Source organism: Vulpes lagopus, chromosome 8 (genome assembly GCF_018345385.1).
Source record: "Vulpes lagopus strain Blue_001 chromosome 8, ASM1834538v1, whole genome shotgun sequence".
NCBI lineage: Eukaryota > Metazoa > Chordata > Mammalia > Carnivora > Canidae > Vulpes > Vulpes lagopus.
In genome coordinates this window covers 103,569,291-103,597,043 of record NC_054831.1, presented here as the reverse complement: position 1 = coordinate 103,597,043, position 27,753 = coordinate 103,569,291, and the positions used below count along the sequence as shown (strand labels likewise).

Sequence of the window (27,753 nt, the reverse complement as noted above, 5' to 3'; positions counted from 1 at the left end):
AAAAAGGAAAAGCATTTTTGAAACTATGAAGGATATTACTTGTAAAACTGAGGAATGTGCTGCCGTTGGACACAAATAGGAAAAAGAATAATTTATTTTGGGGCCTTCTTATCCACAGGTTTCCATGGCAGTTGAGGAAGAAGACACGGGGGTGGGTCAGAGTTCTTCTATAAAGCCTTCATATCTCCCCTTGTCTCACATTCAAATCATGCTCTTATAGAAGGAGCACCTCTGTTAATCATACTTTAAAACCATAAATTCATTTTCTTTTTATTTATTGACTGATTGATTCATGAGAGACAGAGAGGCAGAGACCCAGGCAGAGGGAGAAGCAGGCTCCCTGCAGGGAGCCCGATGCAGGATTCATCCCAGGTCCCCGGGGTCATGACCTGAGCCAAAGGCAGATGCTGCACCACTGAGCCCCCCAGGTGCCCCCTATGAAGTTCATTTTAAATGGGTAGGGGGGGTGTCTTTCCTTAAAATGTAAGGAGCTTGTCAAGACAGATGGCCTATCTGTGCCCTTGGGGTGGTAGGTAGGGGCCCTGGGTTCGCCCCCCAGAGTTCTTGGCCATGTAGGTTCATTTCTGGTGAGCAGCAGGAGTGTGGTGGCCCCCACACGGACGTTAGGGGAGCTGCTCTCCCAGCCCTTCCCCGCAGCCTGCCTCCGTCCCCTCCACCATCTCAGGGTCTTCCAGCCTTGCCCCTGGGGGGTGACAGCAGGGCCTCCCGGGGTCCCACTGACAGCAGCTCGGGAGCTTAGACTTTGTGTCGGTGCAAAGGGTGCATTTTCTTCTAAATTTTGTGCCAACCCTCAAAGGCAGGAAGTCGGATCTTGATGCCCTTGCCATGGCTATTTCACTAGGAGCCAGGAATTTATTAGGAACACAAAGGCCCTGCAGGGCTAAGCTTCCACCGGCCTTTCCCCACTTTCCTGCTTGCGGGATAGATTCCGCTCGTGTCCTCAAGGAAGGGGGGTCGCTGGAACGCAGCTCTGCTTTCCTCCCTGTTACCCTGAAATAGATGCGCTGCCCCCACGCCCAGTGGATCGCTCACCCTGGTGGGGGCTCCGGGACCAATCCGGCTTATTAGCACGGGTATTTGTAAACTGCTAACCTGCTTCCCCGCGCTGCTGTGAGCCTGTCCCGATGGGCTGCTGCGAGGACGTGGAGATGCCTGTCAGGCAGGAAAAATTATGTAAAAATGATGTGGGTATAGAAAATGGGATCGACGAAATGTAATAAACTCCTCCTGGGCTGAAGAGCAGAGCTGCATATGTAATGAAGTGCTTTAGGATTACGTCACCTTTTATATAACATCTGGCAGTGACTTTTATTTCAGAGCTAATTTGAAGAAGCCAGGCGCTTTTCTGTTCCTTTCCCCAAGACTGCCTTTATCTGAAAGAAGAAAGAACTGTTACATTTTGCATGCAAAGAAAGCCAGAGGGTCTAGATTACTCCCTTAAGGTAAATGGGGAAAAAAAGGAAAAAAGAAATTGAAAAAAGGTCAGGTGAACACGGCAGAAGGAATGAAGAGGTTTGTGTGATTCTTAGTGAAATTGGACCAGTCTAAGCAGCCAGACAGGTAATCTGGGTGGCTCTGCCCTTCCCTCTTCTCTTCTCTGCTTCTGTAAGACGTGACCCAAGAATGCTCTGGAAATAGTTTTTCCTTAAATATTTTGTCTGAAGTGAGAGATTGAGAAAATTGTTGAGATAATTTGGGAAAATCCTAAAATTTCTTCCTGTGCCTTGTGAGAAAAAAGCTTTCTCTCAAAGCAACACCTTTATCCCCCAATAACACCCCGGCTCTCTGGTCTATCAGCATAGATGGGCTGGTCAACCCACGTCCCTAATTTGTCTGTACAGATAGTGGTGAAAGGCCTTCAGCAACCCGGCAGGGGTTTTTGGTCCTTGGAAGCCAGGAAGCAGGAGGGGGGAGACCCTCTTTGCACCTCCCCCGGGTCCTCCCACAGCTTCTCTGCTCCTGTGCACGTCCCTACAGCCTGGACCTTGCTAAGCCGGGTTTGCCAGTCTCATGGCCCTCCTTCATTTGTGTTATTTCTAAATCTTCTATCTTTGTCTCAACCCTGGAAATACCCCTTTCTGAATTTCGTGGCCACGTCTACAGTTCAGAAGAGGCAGTGTCTTACTTTCGTACTTAGGGAGTTCCCAACAATGCGTTTGAAAGTTGAACAATGGATGTGCATGCTGGAAAGACGAATTTGTTCCCAGGGAGCTGAAGTGTATGATGAAATCCCTAATTATGGTTTCTGAGGCCTTGGTAACCCTGTGGGTGGGTGAGAACAGGCCCAGGGGCCGGAGTGGGTGGCAACTGCCAGTCATTGTGGGCCAGGGAAGTTGATCCAGAAATCTCTCCTTCCAAGGCTCAGCTTTCCTTCTCTCAGCCCAGCCTGAAAGGCCAAGAGCTGGAGTAAGAGGGTGTGTTTCTCACCCCATATCCAGGAATAAACACATGTAACCCCCATGAGGTGGTAGACAGGGGGTTGTTGACATGGTTTGGTGGAGCATTGGAGTGGTTGGAGCTGGTCAAAGGACATCCTCAGGGATATAGTGGCGGCAGGGGGTAGTGGTGGTGGTGGTTCCTATATGAACTGGGCCACTCCAGGTCCCATGGCCCATGATCTCTGGCGTCCTTAGTGGCAGGGGATGGTGCTTCAACTTGGCCGGGTAGACTCATCTCCAGCCCTGTGGGGAGTAGGTACTGGGGGGAAGAGATTCTTTTGTTGCTTAAGCTTGGATCTGGGCACTTGTCCCAGCAGCTATGGCTGCCTGGCATGAGATCCTTCTATCACTCTTCTAAAGCAGATTAGGAAAGACTGAATTCTGAATGTGAAAAGTTTGAAGATGTCAGTGTTTCATGGTGATAGTGTGGTATCCTGGGTATCTGTTTCTGCATAACATACTACCCACGAACTTCGCGTCTCAGAATAATATTTAATTAAATCCCATAATTTTGTGGGTCAGAAATTTGGGCTGTGCTTGGCTGGGTGATTCCTCTGCTCCCCCTGGCATTGACTGGGTTGCTTGGTGCTCTTCAGCTGGCAGCTGGTATGGGCCAGAGTGTCTAAGATGGTTTCACCCACACTCTGATGTCCTGATAGGAGTGACTTTAGGCCCCTTTCCATCTCCATAGTCCTAGGGCATCTTCACATGCTCTTTCCAGGAGAGCAATTGGACTTTGACACAGTGCCTTGCTTAGGACTCTAAGAAAACAAGGAGGAAGCTGCCAGTTGTGCTGAAGACTGCACTTGGAATTGGCATTGTACCAAGCCTACCATATTCCGTTGGTCAAACAGTCACAGAGCAGTCCCCAAATCGAGGAGAATGGAAACAGACCTCACTTTCTGAGGAGAGGAGTGTCAAAGAATTTGTGGCTGCCTTTGATCCACCACATGTGGGTTGTATAAATGCAGGCTGGGTGGACATGGGGCAGCAAAGAGGCTATGAGGGGGAAAGACATTCCCCTGTGTTTGCTGTCTACCCAAGAACCAGTTTTCTCAAAGGAAGGGGGTTTATTGAGAGGACTAAACTCCCCTTTTCTGCTATCATCTGAGGAAGATGTGCTTCTCCTAAACCAGGGCAGTATTGAGGTTTCTGTCCCCCTCTGTGCTTTTAGTTCAAAATAAAACTCTTGTTAAAGCACATAGGAACCCCGATGGTGGGCGCATTGAGAAAATGTAAGCGGATAAAGTCCGAGAGACACTTTTGAGATGATACTGGCAAGTTTCCAAAGGAAGATTGGGAGCATCCCTCATTTGCTCCACTGTGTCACTCGGTTGTGCCAATGACTAAACAAACAATGGATTAGACAGGTTTTGAAAACTTTTTCAGATTTCTCTTTTTATGCAGAGCAGAGGAGGGGGAAGGAGAGAGAATTGTTTTTCAGACTAATTTAACTACGTGTAATTTCCTTTGTCTGCAAGTTGAGTACAAGATCCCAGAAAAAGCCTGAGTAAAAATGATGGCAATGGTATGTTTTTCATTGTTGTAGATGTGATCCAATACTGGCAGTGTCATGGAGTCCCTCTTCAGACGCTCATTTAATTTAAGTAATTAGTTTTTGAAAACGTAGTCTGTGCACATGGTATAAAATTTAAGGGAACAGAGGGCATAGAATCAAAATCTGCCCTATAGTCTATCCCTGAATCTTCCATGTCCCTTGCTCAAAGGCAGCCATTCTTTTATTATATATATAGTTCCAGACAAATTCTGTGCATATACGAATTCCCCCCACGTGTAATTATAGGACATATAATGAAATAACTTTCCCCCCACAAACAGAAGCATGTTGTATACTGTTTTGTACCTTGCTTTTTTCGTGAGACAATATTTTGGTCTTGTTCTATATTAGTAGATACAGATTAAATTCTTTTTCCCTAAGAGCTACATAATACCCTGTTGTATGAATGTAGTGTCATCGTCGTCGTCTTCTTCTTCTTTTTTAACCAGTCTCCTGTTGATGGATATTTAGGTTGTTTCCAATCTTTTGCTATTATAATCAACACTGCGATGAGTCTTCTTGGCATGCAGCAGCCCTTGTGCATATGTGAGACTGTGAGTAGAAATGGAATTGCTGGGTTGGAGGGTATGAACAGTGTCATTTTGATCTCTGTTACCAAATGATCCTCCATAGAGTTTCTCATAGTCCCCTCGGGTTTTCCTTTTTGGATTTTGGGAATTGTCGGTGGAATTTGTTCTGAGGAGGTCATAGGTGAGGAAATAAACTGTAAGACTGAACAGGGAAAGATCGACATTTGTGTTTTTATATCAGCCTCGTTTTATGAGAATTCTAAATAGCTTACCAAATATTTTGGCAAAATAGACTAAGTGTCAGGCAGTCCTCTCTGCTGGGAAGCCTGCCACATGGAGGAATGAGAAGATTGGACACAGAGTGATAAGAATCTGTTTCTAGTCTGACATTGCCAGTACTCACTGTGGGATCTTGATTAAGCCAATTATCCTTTCTTTGACCTCGGTTTTCTTATCTGTCAAATGAGTATTTGGAGTAAATGATCTCAGAAGAACTCTTGGATCCAAAATCATTTGATTCTATGAAACTCCCTTCACTTTTTATAATACAAACTCCTATACAGGAACAGTTAGATAATTTGCAAGACCCCAGGCAAAATGAAAACGTAGGGCCCCTTGTTAAAAAATCATTAAGAATGAGACGGCCACAGTGGAGCATTAGGCCAAGTGGGAGCCCTTCTCAGCCCAGGTGTCCTGTGCAGTTGCATAGGTCATGAGCTCACGAAGCTGGTCCTGCTCCTATAAAGATTCTTGCCTCCAAAATTAATGGTTTATTTCTACTTAAGTATTGGGCATAGACATAAGCTTGAGACAATCATCCTTGTTTTCTAAGGAAAGCTACTTTTATTCCCAACCTCTTGCTAAAGCAGCTGCCTGGAGCTGTACCTTGTGCAGTGAGCGAGCATCTGATTGGACCAGAGGTAGACACCTGACACCAGGGGCAGCCAGCTCATAGGCTGGTAGCTAGCTTGTAGCACGCATGGCCTAACAGCAGAAGCTCTGACCTCAGGATAATCACATTGGAAAGCAGACAATCTCTGGAATTTGAACTGAGAAATATGGAGAGGATCAGCCAACTGGCTTGAGGCTTAGGAAATGGTGAGAGTGGGCATGGACAGGTAGCGAGGGGAGACGCCACATTCATTACTCTGGATAACTGATTACTCTGTTTTACTCTCTATAACCTCATCGCTTGAGGTAGGCCAAGTGAAATTATTTCTGTCCTTTGCAACCCAAAGAGTATAATTAACCCAGTGTAATGCTAGAACATAGTTTCAGCCTATTAATGCTTAAGCCGTCCAGGGAGTGTGGATTAAGAACAATTAGAAGCATGGAAATAAAAAGAAATATAGCTCCCAAACCCCATTTTCTCCTTCATCCACTGGCAAATACATTGGAATTGGTAGAGTAGCTTGTGTCTGCCAGGGGAGGGGTGATCTGAGCTCATCGAATGCTGCCCTTCTGGCTTTTTCCTGCTTCATTTATTTGAGTCATAGCCAACTTTCTTATATCCCTAGGACTATTTTTTTTTTTAAACTTCCCCCAAGTTATTCTTGACATCTTGTTCCACTTCCAGTGGAGTAGCCCTAGGAAAAATGTAGCTGTCAAATATGCAACAAGACACTCATTTTCTTGGTCTATATCTTTTTCTTTCTGTTGGACTATGCTAATGGATCCCTGGAGTCTGCAGCAGGCTGAGGCAGGAGCTGCACTAATTGACCTCTTCAGACCTGTTGCAGTTCAGCCATGCTCAGGCAAGGATTCTAATGTAGCCATGTCCCAACCCCACATTATAGAACATCTATAGAATCATTTGATGCTTTTCCCCTTCCTTCACAGTTCACTAGAGGCTGAGTTTGTTGGTCTTCAGATGAATAACCAACTAATTTGGTCAGGAATGTCATATAACTTATCATTGACAGTAATTTGCTTTCTAGGATGCATTAAAATCTGTGGCGTGTGGGAGCATCACTTATAATAACATCTACTGCACAGAGTGGCCTATTTAAATGAGGCATGCATAAAGCTGCGCTCTGCAAGATGGATCTCGATTCATAGAAGTCACTCTGGAGTCTGCACACTCTGGACGAACATGAGATGGGATGAGATGATGCAGAGTATGTCTTCTCATAGGTGCCTCTCAGTAGGGCACGTTTTAGCCATGTTTGTGGGGGTAGACCAGGAAAGCAAATCACGCAGCTGGCATTAAATATGGAGAAAGAAATATTTCTGTTTGCCTTTATGCCCTGCCTCCAGCTCAGGTCCAGGAGGGGAATCAACGGTAAAAGGTCTAGAGTTCTACGTTCATGCTTCCCAGGGCTGTCATCTCTACTTTGCCAAAATGCAGGGCACTTGAGCCTCAATGCAGGTACTGGCTTGAGACTGTGGGCTGTCTGGGGTGATTACTATGGGAATATGCTAGAGCCATGTGTGGGTATCAGTTTTGTACCTAAGAAAGGAAAAAAGGAACCTGGTAATATTTCCAGGTTCAGATTTTGCTGTGAATTCCAGGAATTTAAGCCTTTCCATGTCTCTGTCCTCTCCTCATAATTGGAAACGCTAATACTGACACTCCCCTTATTGCTGAGACGTAGCCCCCACATATACTATTGTAATGCTTCTTGTTTGCATGAAATATAGCTAGTTTTTGAAAAGAATAAAGATTTAAATCAGATGACCTTCATGGAAGAATGTGATATGTGGAGTAATCTGTCTCATTGAAAAGTAGCTCTGCAAATTCATCTGTATATATTTCCATTTATCAAGAGACCACATGGTTTTAACGGAATAGTGAGTGGGGTGGATCAGTGTGGGAGTGTAGGTAAATGCCTCTCACGAGTCACAGACTCAACCTGGCAATTGGAGGTGAGAGAGAAAGAACTCTTATGGATTAGAACATGATTATCCTGAGGAAATCCAGAGGGGAAATGAATACTTAATTCCTGGGATGAAGAGGGATTAATAGCAGATTACCACAGTGATCTCTACTAGAAGCAATTTGGTTTATCTTTTCTATTTCCCATTTGGTTATGAGAACATTTTCATAAACTTACATGTTTCACAGCCCACACGCTAAATTTACCAAAAGCAATGTCATTTAACTTACAACCGAATTTAGACCTGTCATTGAACACTACTCATTTATACAGAATCATGGTTTCTTCTGCAAAATTCTCAAAGAGAACAGAATAAGTGGCACAAACAAAACACAGGTCAATGTCTCCAGTTTCTATATGATGTTGTTATGACTTTGCAGTGGTGAGTCATGTGGCTCTCCGCCCCCATGAGGAAAGGCTGGTGAGAGCCACCCACAGGAACCAGGTTCTGGTGTGCACTAAGAGAGAGCATACATTTGTGGATTAAATGAAATGTCAGCGAACAGCAGAAATTAGGCAAAATTGTGATATGTTCCAGAGGCCAGAAAGAATTAAGGACTTGGGCAACACAACGGAATGTTCTCTAAAAAATTTGCCCTATTCCCATTTATCCTGGTTGCAAAATGGTGAAACAATCTCAGAATATAGACGAAAAAGTAAGTGTACTATCTTCTTATCCCTCCTTAATTTCACTCTTTTCCCCAGAGGTAATAACTGGTTGGTGTTTTCTTTGTGTGCAGATCTTTCACACCCAACTACACATATATTTAAGTGTGCAGGTTTTTACAAAAGCAAATGGATGGCATCGTATACGTTCACATTTTCTTGTCATTGACCCATATGTCTTAGAGGGTATAAATAGGCCAACTGCATTCTTTTAAATTGTAGTTGGGCTCCCCTCTAGATGGCCAGTTGGCTTTCTCCACTATAAACAACACTGCAGTGAATATCCTTATTATGCTTCTTTGTGCACAGGTGCAAACATTTCTCTAGAATAGAGGCTTACAGGTGGAATTGCTGGGTAAAGCTGTATGGGTATTTAGAATATTGACAGAGGTTGCTGAATTGTGTTTCTGAAAGAATACTGATTTTCATTTCCACCATTGGTGTTCATGACGGTAGCCATTTTTTTCCGAATCCTTGGCAGTGCTGGATATTATTCATCTTGTTAATTTTTGCCAACATGGTGGATGAAAAAGAATGTTTTAATTTGTATGCTGTTGATGATCAAAGTTGAATTTTTTTTTTCCTGAACTAGTTGATGCTTTGGATTTGTTCTTCTATGGGATGTCTATTTTTGTCCATTGTCCACTTTTTTTCCATGGTGGTATTTGTTATTTTATTGCCTTGGAGTCATTCTTTATGTATTTTCTGGAGGTACTTATATATACTTATTTCGTGTATTTCACATACTTTAAAGATTTTGACCTTTGTCTTCTTTCTTCATTCATGGTGCCCTATTTTGTTCCAAAGTTTATGTAGTCAAATCTATCATAAGTTCTTTCCTCTATGGCTTTGCACCTGCTTCAGGATTATAAAAATATTTTCTCTAATAACTTGTAGTTAAAAAATTGTTTGGTCCTTTAATGAATCTGATCTATAGTTTTGTGTAATGTGTGAGGTAGGGAAAGTTTTCTTACTTCCTGGAGCAAATACTCATTCCATTCACACTCACCTGAACTATCCCACATGTTTTCCTGTGACACTTAGGACTTTCGGATCCATAGGACATCTGTAGAGAGAATCCTTGAAGTTATATGTAGACTTTTGTGTGACAGGTATAGGCATATTTTTTTTCCTTTGGAGAGAGCCCTTAATTTTCATCAGATTTTCAAAAGGATGCATAGTCCAACAAAGGTTAAGAAGCCCTGTGTTAGTTACATTCTCTTTTTCCTTCTGTTGAGAAGTCCTGGAGAGGCAGTTTTGTTTCCATATACCTTTCCAAACTTAACTCTTTCATTTCTTAAATTCTTCTTCTGTAGCATCAGTAGGGTTTTCCAGTTCATTCATTAAGTGAGCACCTACTACATTACTCATGGTATCAGGGAAGCTTACTAAGACTTAGAAGCTGCCCTCAACTGGCTGATAGTCTTGTTGAGAAGACAGACAAATAATTCTCAACACTTTAGAGTATAGTATGATAGTGTTAGCATAATGCTATGCACAGAGAGCTATGAAAGTTAATATGAAAGCAAGTCTGTGTGTGTGTGTGTGTGTGTGTGTGTGTGTGTGTGTGTTTAGTTGTTCCTGAAAGAGGATTCTGGCATCATTTTGGAGAATAAAGAGGAAACAAGGAGATCAGCTAGGAAGGTAATCTATGTTTATATGGTGGAGAAATGGGAGAAGTATGAGAGATTGAACTAAGCTGTGTTAGTGGAGAGAGAGTGAGTGTGAAAGATTCAGGATAACTAAGAAGGGAAAGTAGATTGGAATAATTGGCTGAGTTATTGAATATGGGGATTAGTGGGGAATTAGAAGTCAGGAATAACTGCCAGGTTTTTGGTTTGGGTGACTGGTTGGGGGAGTCCTTGCTGAACTAGGAGGTGTGGGCCAAGTACCAGATTTAAAGGAAAAGCTAAGTTCAGTTTAGTACATTTACAACAATGCACATTGATACAGAGGCAGAAATGACCATGATCACCCTAGGTGAGGGTATAGACAGAGCAACCCTAAGGAGATGCTTGTGGGGGACGAACTGCTGTAGTGAGGGATGGGGTTGGAAGACTGAATGGGAGGCAAGCTGGTAAGGGTAGTACCTGCAGACAAGTCTTGCTCCAGTTTTGCTGTGAAGGTTTGAGGTGAAAACTGCCACTCATTTCTTATGTAGAAGAGTGAGGCTATTAATGAAGTTCCAGTGATGTCAAAGCTAATGAATTCAATTATCTGGTAGGTATTTCTTATTTTTGAAAGATTTCAAAGGCAAATTTGATCAAGATTTTCTTGGACTCACATTCGGGGTGTTAATATTTAGCAGCTGAGATGGCTTGGTTGTTGACCAATCAGAATAGAAGCTATAACCCCTCAGAACAGATGCAGGCTGTAAAGAATGGCTAGGGCCCAGCCAATGAGTAATAGTCCTGTTTCCTGTTGCCAATGACTATCTGGTTATATGTATGGATGTCTTTCTCAGAAATACTTTGATCAGAGGAACTAATTTTCTAGATTAGATTAGTGGGACTTGTAGGGTTTCAAAAGGACCAGATGATAGAACTTATATGGCTGGCTCGTAGACACTTGGCTGGCTCAGTCGGTAGAGCATGTAACTCTTGATTTCAGAGTTATGAGTTCAAACCCCACACTGGGCATGGAGCCTACTTAAAAAGAATTAAAAACAAAAAAAAGTTATAACTAATATTGCAAAATGTATTCAAACTCTTCTGCTAAATTGGATTGAAGGCCACATTTGTTATCAAGAGCCTTGGGTACAAAAAGGACAGAAAAGAAAACAGGAACACTAAAAAGTTTTGTTTCTCTCTCCCTAAAAACTAAGATAAACAGTATATCACCAGTTGGGGAGGAAGCACAAAATGAATGTTCACACATTCATTTTTTCCTCTTTTTAAAAGATTTTTTTAATTCATGAGAGACACGGAGAGAGAAAGAGGCAGAGACATAGGCAGAGGAAGAAGCAGGCTCCTTGTGGGGAGCCCAATGGGCGACTCCATCCTGGGACCCCAGGATCACATCCTGAGCCAAAGGCAGTTGCTCAACCGCTGAGCCACCCAGGCATCCCTATGTTCACACATTCTAAGTAAAAATTATAAGGGCAAAAAGACTTTAGTTTCAAATGGTAATTTCCTCTTGAGCTCTAAGGTTAGAAACAGAATGGACTTTTCTAGAGCAGAGCACTTAGGGAATTTTTCTCTTCCCACTAATGTCCTCTCAGTGACCAGTGCTAGGGTTAGAATTAAGATGATGTGAACTAGCATCATTTTGCATGTGCTCAGTGTTTTTGTGACAGGATGGCGGTGCAGGGGTGAGGCCTACAGCTAAAAGTAGATGCATGTTATCATTCTAGCTCAAGACTCCTCCTCATTTTTCTCTTTGGTGAGTGTACAATCTCACATTATGCCAGGAAATAATTTTTTCGAATAGGAATTGCGGCATATTTTTTTTCTTTTGACAAATGCCATACAGATAAACCTCTCAGCATAATTGGCCTTCTTTGAAAGATTTTCATGTGGAATATTTATAGTGAAATGTAAGTCTGTCTGGTATATAAACAGAGTTAATTGCAGCTATTATACTCTCCTTTACACTTCTCAGTGATTGCTTAGAATGTCACGTCTCGATATACTTCCAAGAAAATTGGAATTTAAAAGTTAGTTTTGAAAAGAAGGCAGGAAAAAAAATGAGTTTTGTGGGATGGATAAAGTGCTTAATGTTCTTTTGGTGGGTAGAGTCAATAATGTTACCTTTCTTGAGTTAAGAGAAAGAAAGACTGTGTTTGTTTACCTGAATTTCTTGTCTGTTGTCATTGTTTTTTTTTTTTTTCCCTTTGGTTGAGTTTTTCTCTTTTAGTTGTGTGCTGGGATTGACTAGAGAAAATACAGGCATACCCTGAAGATATTGTGGGTTGTGTTCCAGACCGCTGCAATAAAGCAAATATGGCAATAAACGGAGTCAAATGAATTTTTTGGTTTCCTAGTACATTGAAAAGTTATGTTTACACCATATTGTGGTCTATAAACTGTGCAATAGCATTAAGTCTAAAAACAATGTATATGCCTTAATTAAAAAACCATCCGCCAGGGCACCTGGCTGGCTAAGTTGGTTGAATGTGTCTGACTTTGGCTCAAGTCATGATCTCAGGGTCCTGGGACTGAGCGTCTCGACAGACTCTGCATTCCATGGGGTTTCTTCTTCTGCCTCTCCTTTTGCCCTACCTCCCACTTGTGCACGTGCTCTCTCTCTCTCTCTCTCTCATATAAATAAATAAAATCTTAAAAAAAAAGCCATCCTCTGATGTGGTATGTATATACAATGGAACTGCAGCATATTTGGAATATGCTGGAATATTACTCGGCCATAAAAAGAATGGAATCCTGCCAAATGCAATGATGTGGGTAGAACTAGAGGGTACTATGCTAAGTGAAATAAGCCAGCCAGAGAAAGACAAATACTGTATGATTTCACTCATGTGTGGAATTTGAGAAACAAAACAGATGAACATGGGGGAAGGGAAGGAAAAATAAGATAAAAACAGAGAGGCAAACCATAAGAGACTCTTAACCATAGGGAACAAACTGAGGGTTATTGGAGGGGAGGCGGGTGTGGGGGGATGGGGTAATTGGGTGATGGGCATGAAGGAGAGCACGTGATGGAATGAGCACTGGGTGTTCCATGCAACTGATGAATCACTGAATTCTACTCTGGACTAATAATACACTATATGTTAACTAACTTGAATTTAAATAAAAAAAAAACCCATCCTCTGAGCTTTCAGTGAGTCATAATCTTTTTTAAAAAAAGATCTTATTTATTTATTTGAGAGACAGAGAGGGAGAGAGAGAGAGAGAGAAAGAGAGGGAAAGGGAGAGAGAAAAAGAGCAAGGGGAAGAGGCAGTAGCAGACTCCCCACTGAGCAGAAAGCTCGATTTGGGTCTTGAGCCCAGGACCCTGAGATCATGACCTGAGGTGAAGGCAGACACTTAACTGACTAAGCACCCGCCCCCCCACCCGGTGCCCCTGAGTCATAATCTTGCTGGTGGAAGATCTTGCCTCGATGTTGATAGCTGCTGACTGATCAGGATGGTGGTCATCGAAGGCTGGGGGTGGCTATAGCAATTTCTTAAAATAAGACAATAATGAAATTTGTGCATGGAAGTCTCTTCCTTTCACTAATAATTAATCTGTAGCATGAGATGCTGTTTGGTAGCACTTTACCCAAATAGAACTTCTGTCAAAATTCGGAGTCAATCCTCTCAAACTTGAGGCTTAATCAATTAAATCTATATAATAGTCTTCAAAGCATCTTTACCTGGAGTAGATTCCATTTCGTGAAACACTTTCTTTGCTTGTCCATATGAAACAATTCCTCATCTATTCAATTTTTACCATGAGATTGCAGCAATTCAGTCCCATCTTTAGGCTCACTTCTTTTTTTTTTGTCTTTCTATATTTATCACTTTATTTTTTAATTATTATTATCTTTTTTACATTTAAAAATTTTTTTTTTAAATTTTTTTTCTATTTATTTATTTATCATAGTCACAGAGAGAGAGAGAGAGAGAGTCAGAGACACAGGCAGAGGGAGAAGCAGGCTCCATGCACCGGGAGCCCGATGTGGGACTCGATCCCAGGTCTCCAGGATCGTGCCCTGGGCCAAAGGCAGGCGCCAAACCGCTGCGCCACCCAGGGATCCCACATTTTAAAATTTAAATTCAATTTGCCACCATATAGTATAACACCCAGCTCATTGCATCAAGTGTTAGGCTCACTTCTAATTCTATTTCTCTTGCTTTTTCTACCACATGGGCAGTTACTCCCTCCAATGAAGTCCTGAATCCCTCCAAGTCATCCATGAGGAATGGCACCAACTTCTTTCAAACTCTTGTTAGTGTTGATATTTTGACCTTTTCCCATGAATCATGAATGTTCATAATGGCACCTAGAATGGTAAAGCCTTTCCAGAAGATTTTCAGCTGACTACCCAGACCCTTCACGGGAATAAATCACTGTCCATGGCAGCTGTAGCCTTGCAAAATGCATTTCTTAAATAACAAGACTTGAAAGTAAAAGTGACCTCTTGATCCATGGTTTGCAGGATGGATGTTGTGTTAGCAGGGGTAGAAACAACATTCATCTCATTGTACATCTCCATTAGAGCTCTTGGGTGACAAGGTATATTGGCTAAGAGCAGTCATATTTTGAAAGAAATCTTCTCCTCTGAGCAATAGGTCTCAGTAGTGGGCTTAAAATATTCAGTAAAGCAGTAAACTAGTAAACAGATGTGCTATTATCTAGGTTTCGTTGTTCCGTGTATAGAGCACATGTAGCGTAGATTTAGCATAGTTCTTAAGGGCCTTAGGACTTTTGGAATGGTTGAGCAATGGCTTCAACTTCAAGGCAGCAGCTATATAAGCCCCTAAAAGGAGAGTCAGCCTGTCCTTTGAATCTTTGAAGCTGGGCATTGACTTCCCCTCTTTAGTTATGAAAGTTCTAGTTGCCATCTTCTTCCAATAGAAAGCTGTTTGGTCTACATTGAAAATCTGCTGTTTAGTGTAGCCATATTCATTAATTATTTTAGCTAGACCTTCTGGATAACTTGGCGCAGTGTCCACAACAGTATTTGCTACTTCATTGTGTACTTTTATGTTACAGAGATGTCCTCTCTCCTTAAAACTCCTGAACCAAATTCTGCTAGCTTTGAACTTTTCTTTTGTAGCTTCTTCTACTTCTTTCAGCCTTTATAGAATTGAAGAGAGTTAGAGCCTTCCTCTGGATTAGGCTTTGGCTAAAGGGAATGCTGTGGCTGGTTTGATCTTCTATCCAAACCACTAAAACTTTCTTCATATCAGCAGTTAGTCTGTTTTGCTTTCTTATTCTTCATGTGTTCACTGCAGTAGCACTTAATTTCCTTCAGGAACTTTTCCTTTGCTGTCAGCTTGGCTGTTTCGTGCAAAAAGCCTAGGCCTCACTTTCAACCTATCTTGGCTTTCGACATGCTTTCTTTACTAAGCTTAATTATTTGTAGCTTTTGACTTAAAGCTAGAGACATGCAACTCTTCCTTTCACGTAAACACTTAGAGGCCATTGTAGGGTTATTAATTGGCTTACTTTCAGTATTGTTGTATCTCTAGGAATAGGGAGGCTTGAGGAGAAGGAAAGAGGTGGGAAGTTGGCTGGTGGATGGAACAATCAGAACACACACAAAATTTATTGTTTAAGTTCGCCATTGTATATGGGTGCGGTTTGTGGCACCCCAAAGCAATTACAGTAGTAACATCGAAGATCACTGATCACTGATCACCATAACAAATACAATGGCAAAAAAAGTTTACAATTTTGTGAGAATTACCAGAATTTGGCCCAGAAACACAAAGTGAGCAAGTGCTGTTGGGAACATGGTGCTGACAGTCTTGTTTGATGCAGTGTCGCCACAAACCTTCCATTTGTTAAAAACACAATATCTGTGAAGTGCAATAAAGTAAAACACAATAAGATAATAGATTATAAGTGTTTGTAAATTAGAAACAGGCTGGATTGGTGCCATCTCTTAGACAAGGTGGGAAAATGTTCTTACCAAGGAAGCGTAAGGAAGGGAAGAAATATCCAGAATCAGTATTTCATTGGCAGATATAGTACTATTACTTATTTCTTACTCCCTTTTTCTAAATCATGCCATTCTGAGGGGACTGGCTTGCAAAATTAAGCTGAGGGTGATGGTCGTAAATAACTTTGACTTTGAGCACTTAACAGGCAAAACTACTGGCAGATAACTTTTCCCTACTTTTTTACTTACCTTCAGGCTCTCTCCCTTTCTTTGGCCTGGTCTTGGTTGATGCACATGTTTTCCATTGAGACTCACCACCTCCCAAACACTTGTTCTGCTATTACCAAGCGTGGATCTTTGTTTTGAGCCTGGTTGGCACCCATTGGGAGTTCCTGCCCACTGCCCCAATGATACTGTTATCCCTGTTGACTGAGGCCTCTTACTCTGTTTCCTCACCAGTGTTACAGTTCTCTAACTGAAGAACATCGCAAAGGGTAGTTTGGATCTCTCTGTCCATCTAAAACTCTTTATTTTACGGAGATTTAGACAATCAATTCCAAGGGTGGGTTGTAGACATTTGAATGACAACACACAATGCTACAAATTTTGCCTTTTTATCTGCATCAAATCAGTGCCGCAGGAAGACATCTTGGTGCTTCGGTAGCCTTTGATTTCAGCAAGGGTCTTCTATCTTCTCAAACACAGTTGTCTTAGTGACAGGGGATGAGCAGAATTTTAGAGACTCTGCCAATTTGGTCTTGGCCAGAAAACCCATACGTTCCTTAGGTACAAAAGACTCCCTGAGAGTTGGTTCTGCTCTGATGTTGCTCAGGAGATGGTCATGCAAATTAAATCCTACTTCTGAAGACCTTTTGAAGCCTTTTAAAAAGGAAAATTCTTCCACAAATGTGCTGACCTGATATTTCACTTAAATACCTAGAGTCTTAATTAAAACAATTTTTCAATCATTTCTCAAGTAATTCTCTAGGGGTATCAATCGCTCTATTTTTCTGCAAATGATAATGAGGTCATAGAAATGAGATTTTTCTGGGAAGACTGACCATAGCTCCAGTCCCAGCACAATCTCTCCCTCATCCTAACCTTTGACTTTACACTGCTAGAATTTGCATTAGGCACTTCTACATGGCAAGTTGCTTCTTACTATGGCCTTTCTCAGTCCACAGCATTTATTGAGCACCCACAGGGCTGGTTCCAGTACCAGAAGAAATGACAAGTTTTTGCTCTCAAAGCTCTTGCAGTGTGGTTGATCCTATTGGGTCAGGTAGAGAGTAGGGTGTGGTCTCCAGGACAACAAGAGGCCACATGTTTTGTCAGTCCAAGAGGAGATAGACACCTGCAAGGATAGACTTCCGACAGTATTTCTGGAAGGAGATAGAATAGGTGATCTTTCAGAGCATGGGCTTTCAAGTCAGATAGATTTGGGCCCAAATTTTGGCTCTACTGTCCATGAGCTATGTGTCCTTAGACAAGTTTCTTAACCTCTTTATAGTTTAGTTTCCTCTTCTGTAAAAAGAGGAATGATAATATTATACTTACCTTATGTAGACTTGTTTCAAGAATTAAAAAGGGCTTAGCACAGAACCTGGAATACAACTTAATAGTCTTCATATTAAGTGGCCTATTGGCCTCTTCTTGGAAACTGCTTGTCCCAAGGAGGGCCCAAAGACAGAAATAACCACAGAAATATCGAACATTTTGATTATACCCAGGGAGAGGTGCATTTTCTCTATCGAGAGCCACTGACCCCTGGTAGAGAAGGATCAATTGAAGGCCTTGTAAAAAAAACTAATTTGCTTTTTTCCCTTCAGGGAAATATAAAATATTGAATTTACCTACTTTTAAGAACAAGGAACATAGCACTTTACTCAATAAATACCTCGAATAGATTTCTAGAACTTTAAGGGACCTCAGAGACCATCTACTATAATCTCTTTATTTAATAGATGAGACAGCCGAGGGCCAGAAATATAAACTGACTTCATCATAATTACTTTCCTTCACCATGACAGACCACAGGAATAAAGCTTTTACTTTTACCTCCTAGCATTTTCCTGCTATATTGTGCACCTAGTAGTGCAGCAAAATGATAGGGAGAGGAAGAGAGAAAGGAAATTGAGAAGAGGGAGAGAGAAGGAAAAGGAGTCTGAATGAGGAGGATACACATAGAAGAAGGAAAGGACAGAGGAAGAACGAGAAAATAAGAAACAAGGTGGTCATTTCTTTCTTTCTTTCTTTTTTTTTTTTAAAGATTTTATTTATTTATTCATGAGAAACACACGGAGAGAGGCAGAGTCATAGGCAGAGGGAGAAGCAGGCTCCCTGCAGGGGGCTTGATGCGAGACTTGATCCCAGGACCCTGGGATCACGTCCTGAGCTGAAGGCAGATGCTCAACCATTGAGCCACCCAGGTGTCCCCAATGTGATCATTTCTAACAGCAATAGGGTTTCATTAAATGTACATCATGTCAAGCTAACCTTCTTTACTTTTACTTTTTCTTTTTTCAAAAGAATTTTATTTATTTATTTTAGAGAGAGAGAGAGAGAGCAAGAGACAGTGAGCCTGAGTGTGCGAGTGGGGAGAGGGACAGAATAGGAGGGAGAGGCAAAGGGAGAGAATCTCAAGCAGATTCTGAGTTGAGCACGGAGCCTGACACGGGGCTCGATCTCATGACCAAACTCAAGAGTTGGATGCTTAACTGAGCTTAACTGAGTCACTCAGGGGTCCCTTAACTTTCTTTACTTTTTAAATGAGGTCTGATACTTTGAATGAATATTGCAGTAGTGACAGACCTCATCACCAGCTGGGAGTCTATAGCAAGAATCCAGTTGAGAAATGTTAATGACTCAGACTAAGGTGACGGCAATAGAGTGGTTCTGGGGGTTGGATTTGAGGTATATTTCAGAGAGATAGAGAGATATACTGTTGGGTTGGATTTTAGGAGGCAAGTAAATTCAAAGTTTTGACGTGAGTGGCTCAGTTGGTTAAGCGTCTGCCTTTGGCTCAGGTCATGATCCCAGAGTCCTGGGATGGAGCCCCACATCAGGCTCCCTGCTCAGTGGGGATTCTGCTTCTCCTTCTCCCTCTGCTTGCCACTCCCCCTGCTCATGCTCTCTCTCTGTCAAATAAATAAAATAAACCTTAAAAAAAAAAAACCCAACAACATTCTTGGCTTAGGTAATAAGATGGATGGTGATAACCATTTACTAAGACTGGGTAAGCCTTTGCGCATGCTTTATTTGATTTCCCTGGGAAAATTCTGAGCATACAGTTGGATTTAAAAAAAAATTATAGTTCAATTTGCCAACATATAGCATAACACCCAGTGCTCATTCCATCAAGTGCCCCCCTCAGTGCCCATCACCCAGTCACTCCACCCCCCGCCCACCTCCCCTTCCACCACCCCTAGTTCGTTTCCCAGAGTTAGGAGTCTCTCATGTTCTGTCTCCCTCTCTGATATTTCCCACTCATTTTTTTCTCCTTTCCCCTTTATTCCCTTTCGCTATTTTTTATATTCCCCAAATGAATGAGACCATATAATGTTTGTCTTTCTCCGATTGACTTATTTGGATATTTGAATTGGGAGCTCAGGAAGGAGCAAGGCTGAAGGTACAAATGCGGGAGTTGCTGGTATAACGATATTTATGGTACCAGATGAGATCATCTCGAGATGGAATGAAAATAGAAAGGAGAAGGATGCTGAAGGCTGAGTTCAGAGTGCTCCATCTTTTAGAAGGCTAACAGAGGCAAGGCTGCCAGCAAATGAGACCCAGGAGTTATTACTGGGGGAAATACAGAAGACACAGCTTCCTTCAGTTTCTGGTTCTATTCTATTTCAGCCATCTACTAGGATTGTTAGTAAGGGACTAATGGGATATGGAAGAGTGTGGGCTGGATAGCAGCATGGGTAGGTGGGATAGGACTGTGTGCACCAAAATAGCATCAAAAAACAGATTAGTGGGAGCTTGAAGATCTGTAGACAGTATCTCAGGTCTTGCCCGAGTCTCATGAACCTGGTTAAAAAAAATATCCTGAGTATAAAGAATTTGGATCAGGTCTGCAGTGATACAAAGATGAAGAGATAGTTACCATCAGATTGACGAGCAGATTTTGGAAAAAAAAAAAAAAAGGCAAGTCATTGTAGATGCTCCGTGTTTGTTGTGCTGAACCAAGTGTGGGGTGATGAGGGCTTGACCTGGACTGGTCATGGGAGTGGAAGATTGGATTCTAGAGACATTTGAAAAGAACAAATTGGCAGGATTTTGTGACAGACTAGATATGGGTGTTAAGTGGAGAGAAAAGAGGCCCAACGGATACAAGGGTACTAGAGCTAATGTTCTTAGTGTAGGAAGGATTAATAATAATATAAAAAAAAAAAGCCCAGCCCGACATGAGTTAATAACTCATTCTTTACTAGGACCTTTAGTCACTCTGATAGTTTGAATTTATATAGTTGGTTCTGCATATTGAAGGGATAGTAAAAATAATGATAGCAAATTGGCTCTCCCAACCTTAAAAGATTATGAATTAACCAATCAATGTGTTTCTGTTTGCATAAAAGCTGATAGCTGAAGCCAAATAGTGTAATAAGATCAGTTCAGACTTCACTTTTTGATAGTTTGCCAGTTGTATATTGATGTGATTGCATTTATTTATGAGGTTGCTGGTAATTTGAATTGCCCTGTGAGGGACTGAGTTGTTTTACAGAACCATTCTCTCCTGCTTAACTAAATGACATTGCTCTTACCCCTCTGAAAGCAGGGCCTGGTGGCCAAGTAGACATTTCTGCCCCCTACTGAAGATGCTCTTAGTGATTGGAATGTGTGAGGGCCGTGCCTGAAAGGCCTGCAGCATTTTCTATGCCTCAGAGATTTGGTTATGATCCTGGGTGGTGTTCACAAGTTGGGAGGAGGCAGGTTCGACTTTCTTAAGGGGAAAAAAAATTCTTTTCAAGCACTTACTTATATAATGACTCGCTTTCATAGAATCATTTTCTTACCCCTAGCTTGAACTCAGGTATGTCCTAGGAAGGAGTGAATATTGTGGTTTTAGAAGCTCTCTAATTTGGACTTTCCCAATATTCCCTATGAGATTAGCTCAAGGTCCGAAGTTTTACTGTGTATGTCATTTTGTGCCCATTTTGCCCGATTTTGCTTATATAAGAACATCAGCCCCTAAAACTGAGAGTAGAGTTTCTACCTCTCCAAGTTCTGAATGTGATGATGTATATTTAGATTAGTGCCATAAATATTAGAATAGTAGGAATTTAGAACTAGAATTAAATAAGATATCATAAAGTCTACTTTCTAGTCTAAAGGGTTGATTCATTTGGCCACTTTATACACCAAATTTATGACAGAGGTGCTGTGCTCTCAGTGCATCCTATCAGGTAGCAAATGATTTTGATTTGTCCCATTACTGGTGATGTTGACTTTGATCATTTGATAAATGTGGTATCAGATTTTTCCACTGTAAAGTTATTCCTTTTGCTTTTGCAATTAATAAGTGTTTCACGGGGAGGTACTTTAAGACTTTGTATATGTCTCCTTCCTCATCAAATTTTACTAGCTATTACCTGTTGATTTTTCTTGTCTGGATTAATTACTGCTACAATGGTTACCACATGGTGATTTTTCCAATTCTTTTTTAAGAAAATATTTTATTTATTTATTCATGAGCGACAGAGAGGGAGAGAGAGAGAGAGAGAGAGAGAGAGAGAGAGAGAGGCAGAGACACAGGCAGAGGGAGAAGCAGGCTTCTCACAGAGAGCCCAATACTGGACTCGATCCTAGGACCCCTAGGACCACGACCTGAGCCAAAGGCAGCCACCATCAGGCGTCCCGATTTTTCTAACTCTATCATTCATCTACAAAGATTAGTTGGCATTTCGTTGTAAGGAAAAGTTTTCTTTGTCCCCATTTGGTCTCATATATTGGTTTGGACTCATGGATTTCCTTTTTGTTCAATGATGCATAATTTATTTCTATTATTACTTATTTTGATGTTCAGTTTGTCCCAGATAGGCCAGTGGCGCCAGCGGGTTTGGTGCCTGCCTTTGGCCCACGGGCGCGATCCTGGAGACCCGGGATCGAATCCCACATCAGGCTCCCGGTGCATGGAGCCTGCTTCTCCCCTCCACCTGTGTCTCTGCCTCTCTCTCTCTGTGACTATCATAAATAAATTAAAAAAAAAAAAAAAAAAAAAATTTAAAAAAAAAAAAAAAAAAAAAAAAAAAAAAAACTTCCAGTGAGGCTGGCATACAGTATTATAGAAGTTTCAGGTGTACCATGTAGTGATTCAACAGTTCCATATATCACTCAGTGCTCATCATGATAATTGTACTCTTACTCTCCTTCACCTATTTCACCCATCTCCCTACTTCCCTCCCCTCTGGTAACCATCTGTTTGTTCTCCATAGTTAAGAGCCTATTTTTTGGTCTATCTCTGTCTCTCTTTTTCTTTGTTCATTTGTTTTGTCTCTTCAATTTCACATATGAATGACATCATATGGTATTTGTCTTTCTCTGGCTGACTTAATTCACTTAGAATTATACTCTCTAGATTCATCCATATTGTTGCAAATGTTTTCTCATTTAATTTTTAAATTGTGGCAAGGTATGTAAAGCATAGAATTTACCATTTTAGCCATTTTTAAAGTGTACCATTCAGTGGCATTAAGTACATTCAAAATGTTGTGCAACATCACTACCTAGTTCCAGGAATTTTTTTATCTTTTCACATGAAAACCCTATACCCATTAGACATTCATTCCCCATTCCCTTGTCCCTCTGGCCCTTGGTGACCACATATCTGCTCTCTCAGATTTGGCTATTCTGGATATTTCACAGAAATGGGATCATACAATATGTGGTCTTTCATGTTTGGCTGCTTTCACTTAGAGTAATGTCTTCCAAGTTCATCCATGTTGTAGCCTGCATCAGTACTTCATTTTTTAGTGGTTGTGTTGTATGGCTATACCACATTTTGTTTATTCATCCATCTGTTGATGAACATTCAGGTTGCTTCCATCTTTTGGCTATTATGAATAGTCCTGTTATGAAAATGCATATGCAAGTTTTCATTTGAATACTTGTTTTCAATTATTTTAGGTATATACCTACCAGTAGAAACAAACTGAGAGTTGCTTGTGGGATAACTGGGTGACGGACACTAAGGAGGACACACGATATGATGAGCACGGGGTATTATACAGTGTGTTGGCAAATTGAATTTAAATAAAAAGAATACAGTAGCTTATAGTCACCATGTTGTACATTAGATTCCCAGAACTTATTCCTCTTAAACTGGAAGTTTGTACACTTTGAACCTAGACCTCCCCATTTATTCTCCCCAGTGCCCACCCTTTCCTTCTGCTTCCAGTCCCTGGGACATACCATTCTACTCTCTGTTCCTATGAATTTGATGTTTTTAGATTCCACTTATAAGTGAGATCATACTATTTGTATTTTTCTGTCTGGCTTATTTCACTTAGCGTAATGCCCTCCAGGTTCATCAATGTTGTTGCAAATGGTAAGATTTTCTTCTTTTTCATGGCTGAATATTATACTATAGATGGACGTTTAGGTTGTTTCTATATTTTGGCTCTTGGAAATAATGTTGCAGTGAACACAGGAGTGTAAATATGTCCTCAAGTTACCGATTTTACTTCCTTTGGGTATATACCCAGAAGTGGGATTGCTGTCATATGGTAATTCTCTTGTTAATTTTCTGAGGAATCCCCATACTGTTTCCTACAATGACTGCACCATTTTTCATTCCCATTAAGACAAACACTGAATTTCTACACTAACATAGTGTTTATTCTAGGCTTTCCCTGCCCTAGCCCTGATAGTAGCCATATCTCCTTGGAAACTTGGTTCCTTTTAGAGAAGAATAATAGTCAGAAATCAAGTCTTAGGTATGAGGTATATTATTAATTTTAGGGTGTTGATGTTCCTAGGCCCTCTCAGGGGACAGAGCTATGTACACATACAACCGCCCCCACACATATTGAGAACCATGAGCTACCATGAGCTATCAATACTTGCACTTCCAAACCATCACAGAGTTCACTCTAGTTTTCTCCCTTTATATGTAACTCTCTTCTCTGACAGTGAAGAACATGGCATCTCAATATCTTTACTTATTACAACCAGTCTCCCTCTACCACCACTCTTTCCCACTCTATAGATGATCTTCTCACTCTACTTGGACTTTGACATTTTGTGCTATGCTATTACTACCTCTCTCCTGGGTGGACACTCTCTTCTCTTACTTCAGCTTGGACAGTTCATACTAGGTGACAGAGATCATCTCATTTTGCTCAAGTGTCAATCACCCCTGCTTAGCTGCTGTGGCTTCCTTCTTCGCAGCTCCCAGATGCCTACCTTGGTTGGCCCCACCCAGCAGTCTGTGGACTAAATTACTCATGAAGGAAGTAGAGAGGGAGGAAGGAAGGAAGGAAAGAAAGAAACAAGCAAGGAAATCAGTCCATTTCTAGGCTCATCATTTTTTTTTCTTTGTAATCCTACAACTTTCTCTGTGTTCAATGTACTTCTTGCTGATGTGTATCCTTTAATAATTATTTTTGTGTTTTTGGCAGATGGATTCGCTGGCTATAAAATTCTAGCAGAAGTCTTTTTTTCCCTCTCTGCACTTTTTAAAAATACACTTTTTTTTTGGGGGGGGGGAGTTATTTTAGATTTACAGAAAATTGACAAGGGAAATACAGTTTTCATATACTCCTCATTGATTTTCTCCCTTAGGTTAACATTCTAGATGACCATCTCTCTGCACCTAGAAGATATTATTTCATTAACTTTCGATATCTACACTAGCTAACAAGAAATCTGCTGTCACACTTGTCACTCTGTCTTAGATTGTTGTTTCTCTCTGCTAGATTTAAAAACTGTGTCTTTATTCTTAATTTCTATAGTTTCCTTTTAGCGTGTCTGAGTTTGGCTTTATTTGTATTTATTCTGTGTTTAGTACTCGGATTATATTGAGCTGATGAGTCATCAGATTTTCTTTCTTTTAATTCTGGAAAATTATCAGCAAAATTTCTTCAAATATTGCTTCCTTATCCTTCATTTCAATTTATTCTTCTGGAATTCTTATTTATTAAAATGTTGGAATTTCTCAATCTACTTTTATTGTTTCTTTTTAAAAGATTTTATTTATTTGAGAGATAGAGAGAGAGCATGAGTAGCAGGAGGGGCAAAGATATAAGTAGACTCTGCACAGCTGGTAGAGCCTGATGTAGGGCATGTTCTCAGACCCTGAGATTATGACCTGAACGAAGTCAGACGCTTAACTGACTGAGCCACCCAGGTGCTTCTCTACGTCTTTTTTCCTTAACTGCTTATTTAAATCAATCAATCAATCTAGCTATCTCTCAACCTACCTATCATCTATCTTTGTCTAAAAGGCAGAATAATCTGGTCCTGTTTATTGTATTTTTTTAAAATTTTTTTTTTATTGATTTATGATAGAGAGAGAGAGAGAGAGAGAGAGAGAGAGAGAGGCAGAGACGCAGGCAGAGGGAGAAGCAGGCTCCATGCACTGGGAGCCCGATGTGGGATTCGATCCCAGGTCTCCAGGATCGCGCCCTGGGCCAAAGGCAGGCGCCAAACCGCTGCGCCACCCAGGGATCCCAGTTTATTGTATTTTTAAATTCAATCACTGTATATTTCCTTTCTTAATTTCTACTTGCTTGCATTAAATATCCACCTATTCTTGTCTCAGTTTTTGCCTTTGTTGAAAAATTTTTGCATCCTTTTTAAGTGAAGGTTATGCTGCACTCTCTCTTTCTTTCTCTCTCTCTCTCTCTCTCTTTTTTTGTATGCAAATAGTCCAGGTTTCTAATTTAAAGTCTTTGTTAAGCTGTTCTATAAAATTAATTTTCAGAGTGGATGCGTGATTGTTAATTTTGTTGATTTTCTTTCTTAGCAACCAATTATTGTTTTTGGAATTTGGGTTTATCCAGTAATTTTAGATAAGACTTTTTTGTTTCTTATTCTTGTTTCTTTCTCCCACTCACCCCATCTGCCTCTCTGTCCAGTATTCTTGTGGTACCCTTCCCACCAACCATTTTTTGGGTCCCTAATCTGTAACTAGGCTTTAAATCACTGTTCAGAGTTTCTGTCCTATAGTGATGGAGGAGTACCCAAGAACCAGTCAAATGGCTAGTCCTGCAGTTTTGGCTTAGTTCTTTTCAAGGCAGTGGGTTCCAAAGTGATAGCTTTTGTATTTTTAACAGGAGTAATATTTCCTCCAAAAAGGTGAAAATTGATTCTTAGAAGGCTAAAAATCTTAGATATTACAGTGGCCCTTCAAAGCTCAACCATATACCTAATAATCTTATTCTTTAATATTTAATTTCTCTCTTTAGGAAAAACTCGAATTTTTCTTCTGAGGGGGATAATAGTGAGAAAAATGGAAAAACATTGCTATAGCTCTAGGCAGAAGTCAGTTAGGTTTTGTTCAGTCTACTTCCTTAAATAGTGAGCCTTCTTCCCCATCATCTGTGGAGCTTTTAAAACTCTTGGACTCTTGAAGAGCTGAATTTCTGGCCAGCATAGCCATAGCTTCAGCCTGCCTCTCAGTTTTGCATTTCTGTTCCATGGAGATGTTTATCTTGTTTTCAAATCTAGAAACGTTTTCTCTTTTCGTATTTAACTGCATATTACTATATATTTGGAGCATAAAGGGAAGCATCCAAGCATGAACTCGTTATACATCTTGGCTAGAAGTCAATGTTTACTATTTTATTTACCAAGCATTCTTTTCTTTTTTTGTATATATATTTTTATTGGAGTTCGATTTGCTAACATATAGCATAACACCCAGTGCTCATCCCGTCGAGTGCCCCCCCTCAGTGCCCATCACCCAGTTACCCCATCCGCCTGCCCACCTCCCCTTCCCACCACCCCTTGTTTATTTCCCAGAGTTAGGAGTCTCTCCTGTTCTGGCTCCCTCTGATATTTCCCACTCATTCTCTCTCCTTTCCCCTTTAATCCCTTTCACTAATTTTTGTATTCCCCAAATGAATGAGACCATATGATGTTTGTCCTTCTCCGATTGACTTACTTCACTCAGCATTACACCCTCCAGTTCCATCCATGTTGAAGCAAATGGTGAGTACTCATCGTTTCTAATGGCTGAGGAATATCCCACTGTATACATAGACCATGTCTTCATTATCCATTTATCTGTCGATGGACACTGAGGCTCCTTCCACAGTTGGGCTATTGTGGACATTGCTGCTATAAACATTGGGGTGCAAGTGTCCCGCCATTTCAATGTATCTGTATCTTTGGATTTACCAAGCATTCTAACGTCTTCTTTTTTTTTTTTCTCAGAGAGAGAGAGAGAACGGAGGGGGAGGGACAGAGGGAAAGGGAGAGAATCCCAAGCCGACTGTGCTGAGCAGGGAACCTGTAAATGGTTTTAAAATGTGTGTATTCAATCCAATCAAGGGAGCTTGATTTCACAAGCCTGAGATCATGACCTGAGCCAAATCAGGAGTCAGTCACTTAACCGACTGAACCACCCAGGCGCCCCCATTCTAATGTCTTTATAAGTTTTTCCTTATATACTTATAAAACACTTATATAAGAGATAATACAGGAATATCCAGCTGACAGATGTCAATTTAGTTGATTATCTGTGCTTTACTTTCTAGCTTAGTGTTTTTGAGGTTTCTGAGTAATGTAGATCCTTTTTAGTTAGTGCCATACTCTCTGAGAGTTTCTGGGCTTTTGGGGTCCCACTGTTCTGCAGCTGGAAATTTATGGCCAAGTCTCTCAAGGGTACACTCAACTCGCTCATAATCTGCTCTCTAGTAGCATTTGCAATTATATTCCAGAAGCCCTTCCATTGTTTCAGCCTGGGTAGCATGACACTTCAACAATTCATGTTTTATATGGCAGTAGGCATAGTGGTTAAAGGGACAGATTGCTTGGTTTATTGGGTCCTCTGTCTCTGTCTCTTGGATTTAATGCAGTTGGTTTTAGGAAGAGGCTCTTTCCAACTTCAGAAAGACTTGTGACTGACAAGACAATTATTTCTTTTGCTCAGAGACAAGCAAAATGAAAG

At 41.0% G+C, this 27,753-nt stretch overlaps 1 long non-coding RNA gene across 2 annotated transcripts in view; it reads left to right on the top strand.

The window, feature by feature from the left end:
* Positions 1-1,359: 1,359 nt before the first annotated feature.
* Positions 1,360-27,753, top strand: part of LOC121497612 — a 333,494-nt gene continuing 307,100 nt past the window's right edge. Inside the window, exon 1 of one of the 2 annotated variants that reach the window (XR_005989523.1) lies at positions 1,360-1,463. This is a non-coding gene — a long non-coding RNA (uncharacterized LOC121497612). Of the gene's footprint in view, positions 1,582-27,753 lie in introns of both variants that reach the window. The other variant, XR_005989522.1, reaches the window with a different exon arrangement.